Source organism: Dipodomys spectabilis, unplaced genomic scaffold (assembly GCF_019054845.1).
Source record: "Dipodomys spectabilis isolate Male_0828 unplaced genomic scaffold, ASM1905484v1 ptg000516l, whole genome shotgun sequence".
Taxonomy (NCBI): Eukaryota; Metazoa; Chordata; class Mammalia; order Rodentia; family Heteromyidae; genus Dipodomys; species Dipodomys spectabilis.
This window is the reverse complement of record NW_024871193.1, coordinates 3,741,528-3,747,718: the sequence shown is the minus strand read 5'-3', so window position 1 is coordinate 3,747,718 and position 6,191 is coordinate 3,741,528. Positions and strand designations below refer to the sequence as shown.

General features: G+C 34.0%; 1 non-coding gene across 1 annotated transcript; it reads left to right on the top strand.

Moving 5' to 3' along the window:
* Positions 1-1,093: 1,093 nt before the first annotated feature.
* Positions 1,094-1,200, top strand: LOC122099507. Its single transcript, XR_006145952.1, has one exon. It is a non-coding gene; the product is annotated as a U6 spliceosomal RNA (small nuclear RNA).
* Positions 1,201-6,191: the final 4,991 nt, after the last annotated feature.

Below are 6,191 nucleotides of genomic sequence, written 5' to 3'. Positions count from 1 at the left end.
TACTGCTATTAAGGAATTTAAGTCTAAGAAGTTTTTAATTGAGTAATGAATTTGTGGTTTAAGTGTGTACACAATGGGGGATAAGGTCTACTAATCGACTACGGGTTTATCTGAGGATGTGCAGAACAACAATTAAATCGCATAAAGAAGAACGAAAGAGAAGAAAAGGTGAAAAGGATAAGAAAGAAAGAAGAAAAGATCAGAAGTTCAGTAGAGCTAAACAAAAAACAAAAAGAATTTTTTTTAAAAGAAAAGAAAGAAACACGCACACACACATATACCCCTAAAATAAAAATTATAAGAGGAAAAAAAGTTACTAGAAAACAATTTATTTCAAAAAAGGTAAAAATTAAAAATTTAAAAAAAGTTTTAGAAAAAAGTTTTTATAAAAGGTACCAAAAAAAAAAAGAAAAAAATTTTTTGTTAGGGGTCGGAAAAATCATGTATCTCCCTTATGTCCATAACCAGCCTCTTGTTGGAGTCTCTGGTCTGCTTGTGGTGTTTGATTTTCCTGTGGCTTGGTTGGTTTCTTAAGTCAGTTTGTTTGAACAGGCAGAAAAATGCTCTGCTTTACCCAGGATTTTGTGATCCTCCTCCCAGATTAGTTCAATGGAAGGGAGATATGCTTTGAGTATCACAAAAGAGGGAGATGGCTTTTTCCTCAAGTTTGGAGATGCTGTGATGAGGCTAGGTTCTGGGTAGAGTTGAGGACTTTCAGCAAACATTAGCTTTTCCCGGGGGCTAGTTTGTGAGAAACTCCCAGAGCCCAGCCTGGAGCCACTCTCCGGGTTTATGTTTACTGAATTTCAATTGATTGTCCAGGCTGCTAAAGGGAGGGGCAGCCTCTGGCTCTGATTACCCAGTGAAGAAAGCCACTCCTATGGCTGGCGCCCCAGCTGGGTGACTTTTCTCTGGGTGGAGCTGAGTCTGGCAGGTCAGCTTAGGTTCTTGTGACCTGCTAAATGACTCCAGTTTTCTTCCAAGGCTTAAGTTGGAGCTAGCAGCTCCATCGAGCATTGTCAGTGTCCAAGATGGAGATCTCCAGTACTGGAGGGTGAGGGAAGGCCTTCCCTCCTCTGCTCCCTGAGAAGCAGTGAGGAAGCATCATATACACTAAATTTGGAATGATACCGAGAAGATTAACATGGCCCCTGCTTAAGGATGACAGGCAAACTCCTGTCATTCCATCGCCTAATTTGTTAGGAAATGGAAAGGCTTCGGAAATAGATTATGAAGTGTAGTAAGCCAAGTCCAAATAAACATAGGTCCCATGGTTTCCCTAATTTTCAATAACTAATATATGTCTGGGATAAGCAGAAAAGGTCAAAAGCTATGAGCATATGACCAGATAAGATTATGTTAAGGGAAATGAACCGAAGTTAGTGACACAAGTGGTTTTTTCTTTCTTGCTATTGTTTCTCACATATTTATAACATACAGTGTGGTTTTGTTTTGTTTTTTTTTTTTTGCTTCTTTATATGTTCCGACCCCATGTTATAACACCTGTTTTCACTGTATTTGAAGTTGGTGCGCCTACATCTTGTCTATAGTCTCTTCTAATTTGTGGATGGGAAGAAGAAAAAGAAAATGCTTAAATAGGGATACAGGTTCACCCATTGTAACAATGAGATGCACAAGACACTATGTTGTAAAATGAACTTTACAATTGAGGCAGGGGAAGGGAGGAGGTGAGTGGACTTGTGGAGGTGGAAGGGAAGGGATAGTAGGGGAATAATAAAGGAGGAGTTAACAATGCTTGTTAAGAAATGTACTCATTGCCTTGCTCGTGTAACTGTGACCCTTCTGTACAGCATTTTTGCAATGAAAACATATAAAAATGTTCTGAGATGGAAGAGTTTATTTCCTTTATTTCACTCATAATATCGTTAAGAAATTAATGAAAAACACTGATATGAAGGTATTTTGAATAAATTTTGAATAAAGTGTGCCCACACACTTGCATGTGTGTTGGCATGCTCAGAGTTTGAAATCAGGGCTTCAAGGTCTTGCTAGTCCTTTTCGCTCTATTAGTGAGCTACTAAATGAGCTACATCTCCACTCCTGGCCCTTTGCTAGTTCATTAAAATTTTTGAAAAATAATCTTATGAATTTATTTTGCCCTGATAGGCTTCCAACTGTTATCCACAGATCTTAGGCTCCTGAGTAGATATCCCCAGTAGTAGGATTACAGGCCTTATAAACCAGCAAAAGGCTTTCAGAATAATGTATAAAGTAGAAGAAAATTTACTTCACAGGGGCCTGTTTTATCATCTCCTACTTTTAAAACATTTTGGATTGATTATATGTGAATTTATTTCGTTTTGGAATTGTTAAAAGACAGTAAGTGTTGATATTTAAAAGTTTTAGTACATTTTAAAAAGAATACTGGAACTGTGGGACAGAAGAAATATGCTTCTCTTTGTACCTCAATTTATAAGCTCAGTTCTGTGCATGATAACCCAATGTTACCAAGACATTGTATACTATTATTTCTTGGACAATATGAATATTGAATTGAGAGTGTCATAGAATGAAGAGATTTTATCTACCTTTTGTGTATTGCTGAAAGACTTTTGGAAACTTTGACTCATTTTCTTCCTCACTCACTGTGTCTTTGGGCCATACACTTACTGCCTTTAATTACAATTTTTTCCAACACTAAAATGGTAATAACATTAGCATTATAGCAAATGTTATCTTAAGAATTAAAGGAAATAACACTTGCGAAATACTTAATATAAACTTGTATGGATGAGTTTGAGTTTAGCCAGCAGTCTTTTTTAAATACTAAATAAAATGTGATAAGTAGTACAGAAACCATTACATGTAGTGAGCAACCAGAACTAATATCTATTGACAATGCTCTGCTTCCAAGCAAGCCAGTTGGATAACTTCTCATGCTGTAAATCAAACTGGTTATCTTATGTCTTGTTAGAGTAAAAATACCAGAGACAGAACGATGAAGTTATCTTGTAGACTGAGATGAAATCCATATGAAAATGTGTAAAACTGATAAAACATAAAAGTATCTGACCAGTATAATGTGTTTTACAACTTTTAAGTTACATCGCAAAGATAAAGAAGACCTATGTGAATGAATTCTTTTTCTGTTGTCCTATCATAGGTCCTTAGATGGATGAACTCTTACTCATTCTTATACAGGCATGATCTGATGAGAGGAACTGTATTTTTTGTTTGCTTCCTTCTATTTATTTTTCAGTTTGAAATTTGAACCATTGGGACTGAAAGAAACCAAGGGAAATTAGACAAACAGGCTTTGGAAAGAACAATCAATGTAAAATATATGAATTACAGCCTTGTAAAAGGTCTAACTAAATTGAGTTATATAGTCACAAGTGTAAACAGAAAATGATTTAAGCAATACCATCTTATTGAAAATTGAAAAATGTTATGAGTTGCTACATTTTTTTTTCTTTTCTACCTTCAATTAATTATTGATCTGGTTTAAAGAGCTTAAAGATGAGATTAACAAGGAAATGGATTAAAAATGGACAAACGGTCTGAATAGACATGTTCTCCATAAAGCCCTGAAAATCGCCTGTGGGTTTACAAAGTTGTGTTTAATACAACTTCTATGCTGGCTTAATGCTTTTTGAGTAGAAGTCATTCGAGAAATATAATTCAAAATTACTATGATACTACTTCATAACTATTATAACTCATAAAAACATCAATGGAACCAGTTGTGGTGGTAAAGGCTTGTAATTCCAAGCATTTAGGAGGTTGGATTTAAGTCTAAGGCCAGTTTGGGTTACTGCAGATAGTATAAACCTGCCTTTTATTACCTTTGAACAAAAGGTAATAATGTTGGTGAGTGGGGAGAAAAGGAAATTTTCTACACTCTTAGTTAGTATTCTCATTGTAGAAAATAGTATGCAGGTTTCTAAAGAAATCCAAAGTTGAAATATCATCCGACCCACCAATCATGTGATTATTTCTCACTGGGTAATTCGTAAATATATCTATAGTTCATTCTTATTCACAACAGCCAAGATATAAGTCAGAGTTCAGTGTTCAACTACAGACTAATAAAGCAAATGTGATACATGCACAAATATCATCATCTGTTTCATCCTTAAAATAGCAAGAGACTTTCCCATTTGCCACAACTTACAATGACCTGAAAGTTGTATTGTAAATGAAGAAAAATGTTGTGTTCTGATCTTTGTAAACACACACACACACACACACACACACACACACACCTCAAACATTAAGGCGGAATTTTTTTTAAAAAATTAAAGCAAAGTGTAACTTCTGGGGCATTTAGTTCACAATGTAGAAGATAGTGGATATACAGTATGACCAGGTATAGAGTTGTAATGTACAACATGAGGATACAGGGGACAACACTGGCCTTACATAGGAATGAAACTAAGTAAGTAGGAGTTGTTCTTCCTAGGGGAGCATTATTGTGTACATCAAGTATAATCTTAGAAGATGAGCAAAATAACTCAATAGCTATGTACATATGACCGTATAAGATGTTTCTAAATGAAATGAACTCCAAGATATGTTCTTTGTTGTTGTTATTCTTAATGTACTACGATTTATTTTTATCTTTTTTGTGTTTTCCCCACCTATGGGTTATCCCCGATAGTCACTGTATTTGATTTTGATACACTGGGTATTGTAAATATGTTGATCTAAACTGGGGAAGGGAAAGGGAAAAAACAAAATGGTGAGACAAAGGACAAAGGGGGAACCTCTGCAACAGTGATACTCACAAGACAATATTTTGGAAATAATCTTGGGAGGTGCATTGGGAGCGAAGAGGGAGAAAAATGAGGGAAGGGGAAACAAGTTAGAAAAGAAATAAATGCATTACCTTACTTATGTAACTATACCTCCTCTGTACACTACCTTGAAAATAAAATTTAAATAAAAAATAAAATATATGGGAGTAGCAATACAGTCGATGGGACTAGGGGAAATTCTGTACTACAAAAAGAAGAGTAGAACAACTGTGGAGAGCAGCAATTTAACATAGGAAGTAATAAACTAGCATACAGATTTTCAGCCTTATGTCAGTCACTAGAAAGGGAAAACAAAATGCATAATCAGCAAAATAATAGAGATAAAATAGAAAATTAAACAATTGAGGTGAAGAGATGACTTGGACCAAGAATAACAAATGACACAGTTAGGAAACAATAACAAGATGGTAAGTTTAATAAATATTAAATTAATTCTATTAAATGTAGTTTACATCACAATTTGTTAGAATGATAATTCACATCAGAGTTTAGTAGTATATAATTTTAATAATATATTAGTTATTATTGATTACTTCATATTGAATGTTTAATATATAATTTTAATTTCTGCCAGGTATAAAAAAGAAAAAAATGAAACTTATTTTAATAATATATTTCATGAATTGTGAAATTAGAAGCATTAGAATTTAAACAAATAATATATCATTATTGTTTCATTTCTGCGAATTAATGTAATAATTCAAAGTATCTTGTACTCAGCACTCATTTTAATATGAAATAATAAATTATTGCACATGTCTCAGTATTAGGTGGAAGAGTTCAGCATTGTGGTGAAATTCACACCACACAATACAGGAGGGATTACTCATCTCATCTAGCTTAAATGGTGGAAATTTGAATTCTACATGCATGTTAAATTCCTGCTCGGTGACATCTAAAAATTATATACAATCATATACAGGAGGACTATTTCAGATTATACTTAAACGTCATATTCATTAATTAAATTTTTATTATTTTGTACCAAATGAGTAGATGATGATGCATCTGTGCCAGATTATTCATATTGAGGCTTATTTTATATTTCTGACTTTGTTTCTCCAGTTGGTTTTAATTTTCCGTAAGGGGTTAAGTGTATTATATTGGATATATGAAAGTAAACTGAATGTTTATTTCATTAATCCCTTGCCTCTTGTCTAATCCCAATATAATTTATCTATGTGTTTGAAGTAATGAAAATAACAACAGATATAAGCAAGATAAATCAGTCTTTAGTCGACAAGTATTTTCACATTTATTTTGATAGTTGGTCCTCTTTTACACTACAGAATATTATTCTTGGGAAAATGTGTTCCATGCTGGCCACAACTGCAGAATATTATGGTTTGATCTATAATAAGAGAAGGAAGGAAGGGGACCTTCCTTCCAAAATTCTGCTCCCTGGGATGTGAG